This window comes from Phytophthora sojae, assembly GCF_000149755.1.
Source record: "Phytophthora sojae unplaced genomic scaffold PHYSOscaffold_6, whole genome shotgun sequence".
NCBI classification, from domain to species: domain Eukaryota; phylum Oomycota; class Peronosporomycetes; order Peronosporales; family Peronosporaceae; genus Phytophthora; species Phytophthora sojae.
In genome coordinates this window covers 4,470,868-4,477,507 of record NW_009258120.1, presented here as the reverse complement: position 1 = coordinate 4,477,507, position 6,640 = coordinate 4,470,868, and the positions used below count along the sequence as shown (strand labels likewise).

The 6,640-nt window shown below is 56.6% G+C and overlaps 11 non-coding genes across 11 annotated transcripts; all 11 read left to right on the top strand.

The window, feature by feature from the left end:
* The first annotated feature begins 389 nt into the window (after nt 1-389).
* Nucleotides 390-462, top strand: PHYSODRAFT_t1160. The gene has a single exon. It is a non-coding gene; the product is annotated as a tRNA-Val (tRNA).
* Nucleotides 463-800: 338 nt separating this feature from the next.
* Nucleotides 801-881, top strand: PHYSODRAFT_t1161. The gene has a single exon. It is a non-coding gene; the product is annotated as a tRNA-Ser (tRNA).
* Nucleotides 882-1,594: 713 nt separating this feature from the next.
* On the top strand, nt 1,595-1,667 carry PHYSODRAFT_t1162. The gene has a single exon. It is a non-coding gene; the product is annotated as a tRNA-Val (tRNA).
* A 337-nt stretch (nt 1,668-2,004) lies between these two features.
* Nucleotides 2,005-2,085, top strand: PHYSODRAFT_t1163. The gene has a single exon. It is a non-coding gene; the product is annotated as a tRNA-Ser (tRNA).
* A 713-nt stretch (nt 2,086-2,798) lies between these two features.
* On the top strand, nt 2,799-2,871 carry PHYSODRAFT_t1164. Its single transcript has one exon. It is a non-coding gene; the product is annotated as a tRNA-Val (tRNA).
* Nucleotides 2,872-3,209: 338 nt separating this feature from the next.
* On the top strand, nt 3,210-3,290 carry PHYSODRAFT_t1165. The gene has a single exon. It is a non-coding gene; the product is annotated as a tRNA-Ser (tRNA).
* A 713-nt stretch (nt 3,291-4,003) lies between these two features.
* On the top strand, nt 4,004-4,076 carry PHYSODRAFT_t1166. Its single transcript has one exon. It is a non-coding gene; the product is annotated as a tRNA-Val (tRNA).
* Nucleotides 4,077-4,414: 338 nt separating this feature from the next.
* Nucleotides 4,415-4,495, top strand: PHYSODRAFT_t1167. Its single transcript has one exon. It is a non-coding gene; the product is annotated as a tRNA-Ser (tRNA).
* A 713-nt stretch (nt 4,496-5,208) lies between these two features.
* On the top strand, nt 5,209-5,281 carry PHYSODRAFT_t1168. Its single transcript has one exon. It is a non-coding gene; the product is annotated as a tRNA-Val (tRNA).
* Nucleotides 5,282-5,619: 338 nt separating this feature from the next.
* Nucleotides 5,620-5,700, top strand: PHYSODRAFT_t1169. Its single transcript has one exon. It is a non-coding gene; the product is annotated as a tRNA-Ser (tRNA).
* Nucleotides 5,701-6,413: 713 nt separating this feature from the next.
* Nucleotides 6,414-6,486, top strand: PHYSODRAFT_t1170. Its single transcript has one exon. It is a non-coding gene; the product is annotated as a tRNA-Val (tRNA).
* Nucleotides 6,487-6,640: the final 154 nt, after the last annotated feature.

Here is a 6,640-nt window from a genome sequence, read left to right as displayed (position 1 = left end):
TCGAGGTGTGGGCTGGGCCAAAAGGCCGGCGACACAGTGTGGTTTGGGCACATGATGCCATGATGCCGAAGCAACCCGTGCGCAGAAAGAGATGACCCGTTTGGCTCCTCGATAGGTAGGTGGCGTGTACACTACCGCCGCGACCGGCTGATTGCGAGGAGGATCCAACCGAGCGCTGCTGAGTACCGTAGATGGAGGGGTCAAGTCGCGAGATGTTTTGGGTCCTGCGATCGTCTTGAAGCATGCGTGGTGGTCTGTGGGCGATGCGAGTGCGATATGGTGTCCAGTCGACGCTGGAAGTTGGCGGTATAGGTCGTTTTGTGCGTGCGTGCGGCGTGATAATTGTGTGATAAAATGGCACGGTTTGAGGGTTGTGTGATCGTTCGAGTGTCGGTGTCGTCTAGTGGTTAGGACGTGAGCTTAACACGCTCAAGATCGAGGGTTCGATCCCCTCCTCCGATATCTTATTGCCTTTTTCTTTACAACCGCTCGTTCGTGGCCCCTGGGCCAGCAGCGCATGCTGTAACCATAGCTCAGTGCGCAGCACATCCGTGTCCAAGCCGCTAGTAGCTTCTATAGCGAACGAGCCACGTGCAGCCCCGGAGACATCGCGATACGAGTATCGCGGTCGGTGAGAGAGGTGAGTGGTGGTTGTTGCGTGTGTAGGTAGGCGCTGACAGCGACGGTAAGGGTAGGCAATGGTAGGCAGGAGGTTGTGGTGCGGTTAGCATGGATGTGCGTTGGCGTACGTGTGTTTGCGGTGAATGTGATGAGGGTTTGGATTTGTGTCGAATTTTAACGACAGCTTGGCCGAGTGGTTAAGGCGATAGACTAGAAATCTATTGGGGTAACCCGCGTGAGTTCAAATCTCACAGCTGTCGGACCCATTTTATGTGATTCAACCCGTGTCCATCTCGCCTCGTTGTGGCCTTCCCGCGCCTTCCTGTGACGCCACGCACCCAGCCACCACGTCTGCTCATCACACGCGACTCGACAGCACAATGGATACTTGTACACGCCCGCCATAGATTGCGCTACAACCATCGTTCCCACACGCCCGTCCGCTTCGTAAGCGACCATTTCTCAACGGATGATTTCCAAACCCCGCCAGGCTCGAAACCAACTGCGCTGTCCGCAGGTAGGTCAGGCAATGGGACTGACCGCTGCTGGCACGGCACAGCAGGCACGATCGTGGCAGTGTGCCTCGAGGTGTTGGGCTGGGCCAAAAGGCCGGCGACACAGTGTGGTTTGGGCACATGATGCCATGATGCCGAAGCAACCCGTGCGCAGAAAGAGATGACCCGTTTGGCTCCTCGATAGGTAGGTGGCGTGTACACTACCGCCGCGACCGGCTGATTGCGAGGAGGATCCAACCGAGCGCTGCTGAGTACCGTAGATGGAGGGGTCAAGTCGCGAGATGTTTTGGGTCCTGCGATCGTCTTGAAGCATGCGTGGTGGTCTGTGGGCGATGCGAGTGCGATATGGTGTCCAGTCGACGCTGGAAGTTGGCGGTATAGGTCGTTTTGTGCGTGCGTGCGGCGTGATAATTGTGTGATAAAATGGGACGGTTTGAGGGTTGTGTGATCGTTCGAGTGTCGGTGTCGTCTAGTGGTTAGGACGTGAGCTTAACACGCTCAAGATCGAGGGTTCGATCCCCTCCTCCGATATCTTATTGCCTTTTTCTTTACAACCGCTCGTTCGTGGCCCCTGGGCCAGCAGCGCATGCTGTAACCATAGTTCAGTGCGCAGCACATCCGTGTCCAAGCCGCTAGTAGCTTCTATAGCGAACGAGCCACGTGCAGCCCCGGAGACATCGCGATACGAGTATCGCGGTCGGTGAGAGAGGTGAGTGGTGGTTGTTGCGTGTGTAGGTAGGCGCTGACAGCGACGGTAAGGGTAGGCAATGGTAGGCAGGAGGTTGTGGTGCGGTTAGCATGGATGTGCGTTGGCGTACGTGTGTTTGCGGTGAATGTGATGAGGGTTTGGATTTGTGTCAATTTTAACGACAGCTTGGCCGAGTGGTTAAGGCGATAGACTAGAAATCTATTGGGGTAACCCGCGTGAGTTCAAATCTCACAGCTGTCGGACCCATTTTATGTGATTCAACCCGAGTCCATCTCGCCTCGTTGTGGCCTTCCCGCGCCTTCCTGTGACGCCACGCACCCAGCCACCACGTCTGCTCATCACACGCGACTCGACAGCACAATGGATACTTGTACACGCCCGCCATAGATTGCGCTACAACCATCGTTCCCACACGCCCGTCCGCTTCGTAAGCTACCATTTCTCAACGGATGATTTCCAAACCCCGCCAGGCTCGAAACCAACTGCGCTGTCCGCAGGTAGGTCAGGCAATGGGACTGACCGCTGCTGGCACGGCACAGCAGGCACGATCGTGGCAGTGTGCCTCGAGGTGTTGGGCTGGGCCAAAAGGCCGGCGACACAGTGTGGTTTGGGCACATGATGCCATGATGCCGAAGCAACCCGTGCGCAGAAAGAGATGACCCGTTTGGCTCCTCGATAGGTAGGTGGCGTGTACACTACCGCCGCGACCGGCTGATTGCGAGGAGGATCCAACCGAGCGCTGCTGAGTACCGTAGATGGAGGGGTCAAGTCGCGAGATGTTTTGGGTCCTGCGATCGTCTTGAAGCATGCGTGGTGGTCTGTGGGCGATGCGAGTGCGATATGGTGTCCAGTCGACGCTGGAAGTTGGCGGTATAGGTCGTTTTGTGCGTGCGTGCGGCGTGATAATTGTGTGGTAAAATGGGACGGTTTGAGGGTTGTGTGATCGTTCGAGTGTCGGTGTCGTCTAGTGGTTAGGACGTGAGCTTAACACGCTCAAGATCGAGGGTTCGATCCCCTCCTCCGATATCTTATTGCCTTTTTCTTTACAACCGCTCGTTCGTGGCCCCTGGACCAGCAGCGCATGCTGTAACCATAGCTCAGTGCGCAGCACATCCGTGTCCAAGCCGCTAGTAGCTTCTATAGCGAACGAGCCACGTGCAGCCCCGGAGACATCGCGATACGAGTATCGCGGTCGGTGAGAGAGGTGAGTGGTGGTTGTTGCGTGTGTAGGTAGGCGCTGACAGCGACGGTAAGGGTAGGCAATGGTAGGCAGGAGGTTGTGGTGCGGTTAGCATGGATGTGCGTTGGCGTACGTGTGTTTGCGGTGAATGTGCTGAGGGTTTGGATTTGTGTCAAATTTTAACGACAGCTTGGCCGAGTGGTTAAGGCGATAGACTAGAAATCTATTGGGGTAACCCGCGTGAGTTCAAATCTCACAGCTGTCGGACCCATTTTATGTGATTCAACCCGAGTCCATCTCGCCTCGTTGTGGCCTTCCCGCGCCTTCCTGTGACGCCACGCACCCAGCCACCACGTCTGCTCATCACACGCGACTCGACAGCACAATGGATACTTGTACACGCCCGCCATAGATTGCGCTACAACCATCGTTCCCACACGCCCGTCCGCTTCGTAAGCGACCATTTCTCAACGGATGATTTCCAAACCCCGCCAGGCTCGAAACCAACTGCGCTGTCCGCAGGTAGGTCAGGCAATGGGACTGACCGCTGCTGGCACGGCACAGCAGGCACGATCGTGGCAGTGTGCCTCGAGGTGTTGGGCTGGGCCAAAAGGCCGGCGACACAGTGTGGTTTGGGCACATGATGCCATGATGCCGAAGCAACCCGTGCGCAGAAAGAGATGACCCGTTTGGCTCCTCGATAGGTAGGTGGCGTGTACACTACCGCCGCGACCGGCTGATTGCGAGGAGGATCCAACCGAGCGCTGCTGAGTACCGTAGATGGAGGGGTCAAGTCGCGAGATGTTTTGGGTCCTGCGATCGTCTTGAAGCATGCGTGGTGGTCTGTGGGCGATGCGAGTGCGATATGGTGTCCAGTCGACGCTGGAAGTTGGCGGTATAGGTCGTTTTGTGCGTGCGTGCGGCGTGATAATTGTGTGATAAAATGGCACGGTTTGAGGGTTGTGTGATCGTTCGAGTGTCGGTGTCGTCTAGTGGTTAGGACGTGAGCTTAACACGCTCAAGATCGAGGGTTCGATCCCCTCCTCCGATATCTTATTGCCTTTTTCATTACAACCGCTCGTTCGTGGCCCCTGGGCCAGCAGCGCATGCTGTAACCATAGCTCAGTGCGCAGCACATCCGTGTCCAAGCCGCTAGTAGCTTCTATAGCGAACGAGCCACGTGCAGCCCCGGAGACATCGCGATACGAGTATCGCGGTCGGTGAGAGAGGTGAGTGGTGGTTGTTGCGTGTGTAGGTAGGCGCTGACAGCGACGGTAAGGGTAGGCAATGGTAGGCAGGAGGTTGTGGTGCGGTTAGCATGGATGTGCGTTGGCGTACGTGTGTTTGCGGTGAATGTGGTGAGGGTTTGGATTTGTGTCAAAATTTAACGACAGCTTGGCCGAGTGGTTAAGGCGATAGACTAGAAATCTATTGGGGTAACCCGCGTGAGTTCAAATCTCACAGCTGTCGGACCCATTTTATGTGATTCAACCCGAGTCCATCTCGCCTCATTGTGGCCTTCCCGCGCCTTCCTGTGACGCCACGCACCCAGCCACCACGTCTGCTCATCACACGCGACTCGACAGCACAATGGATACTTGTACACGCCCGCCATAGATTGCGCTACAACCATCGTTCCCACACGCCCGTCCGCTTCGTAAGCGACCATTTCTCAACGGATGATTTCCAAACCCCGCCAGGCTCGAAACCAACTGCGCTGTCCGCAGGTAGGTCAGGCAATGGGACTGACCGCTGCTGGCACGGCACAGCAGGCACGATCGTGGCAGTGTGCCTCGAGGTGTTGGGCTGGGCCAAAAGGCCGGCGACACAGTGTGGTTTGGGCACATGATGCCATGATGCCGAAGCAACCCGTGCGCAGAAAGAGATGACCCGTTTGGCTCCTCGATAGGTAGGTGGCGTGTACACTACCGCCGCGACCGGCTGATTGCGAGGAGGATCCAACCGAGCGCTGCTGAGTACCGTAGATGGAGGGGTCAAGTCGCGAGATGTTTTGGGTCCTGCGATCGTCTTGAAGCATGCGTGGTGGTCTGTGGGCGATGCGAGTGCGATATGGTGTCCAGTCGACGCTGGAAGTTGGCGGTATAGGTCGTTTTGTGCGTGCGTGCGGCGTGATAATTGTGTGGTAAAATGGGACGGTTTGAGGGTTGTGTGATCGTTCGAGTGTCGGTGTCGTCTAGTGGTTAGGACGTGAGCTTAACACGCTCAAGATCGAGGGTTCGATCCCCTCCTCCGATATCTTATTGCCTTTTTCTTTACAACCACTCGTTCGTGGCCCCTGGACCAGCAGCGCATGCTGTAACCATAGCTCAGTGCGCAGCACATCCGTGTCCAAGCCGCTAGTAGCTTCTATAGCGAACGAGCCACGTGCAGCCCCGGAGACATCGCGATACGAGTATCGCGGTCGGTGAGAGAGGTGAGTGGTGGTTGTTGCGTGTGTAGGTAGGCGCTGACAGCGACGGTAAGGGTAGGCAATGGTAGGCAGGAGGTTGTGGTGCGGTTAGCATGGATGTGCGTTGGCGTACGTGTGTTTGCGGTGAATGTGGTGAGGGTTTGGATTTGTGTCAAATTTTAACGACAGCTTGGCCGAGTGGTTAAGGCGATAGACTAGAAATCTATTGGGGTAACCCGCGTGAGTTCAAATCTCACAGCTGTCGGACCCATTTTATGTGATTCAACCCGAGTCCATCTCGCCTCATTGTGGCCTTCCCGCGCCTTCCTGTGACGCCACGCACCCAGCCACCACGTCTGCTCATCACACGCGACTCGACAGCACAATGGATACTTGTACACGCCCGCCATAGATTGCGCTACAACCATCGTTCCCACACGCCCGTCCGCTTCGTAAGCGACCATTTCTCAACGGATGATTTCCAAACCCCGCCAGGCTCGAAACCAACTGCGCTGTCCGCAGGTAGGTCAGGCAATGGGACTGACCGCTGCTGGCACGGCACAGCAGGCACGATCGTGGCAGTGTGCCTCGAGGTGTTGGGCTGGGCCAAAAGGCCGGCGACACAGTGTGGTTTGGGCACATGATGCCATGATGCCGAAGCAACCCGTGCGCAGAAAGAGATGACCCGTTTGGCTCCTCGATAGGTAGGTGGCGTGTACACTACCGCCGCGACCGGCTGATTGCGAGGAGGATCCAACCGAGCGCTGCTGAGTACCGTAGATGGAGGGGTCAAGTCGCGAGATGTTTTGGGTCCTGCGATCGTCTTGAAGCATGCGTGGTGGTCTGTGGGCGATGCGAGTGCGATATGGTGTCCAGTCGACGCTGGAAGTTGGCGGTATAGGTCGTTTTGTGCGTGCGTGCGGCGTGATAATTGTGTGGTAAAATGGGACGGTTTGAGGGTTGTGTGATCGTTCGAGTGTCGGTGTCGTCTAGTGGTTAGGACGTGAGCTTAACACGCTCAAGATCGAGGGTTCGATCCCCTCCTCCGATATCTTATTGCCTTTTTCTTTACAACCGCTCGTTCGTGGCCCCTGGGCCAGCAGCGCATGCTGTAACCATAGCTCAGTGCGCAGCACATCCGTGTCCAAGCCGCTAGTAGCTTCTATAGCGAACGAGCCACGTGCAGCCCCGGAGACATCGCGATA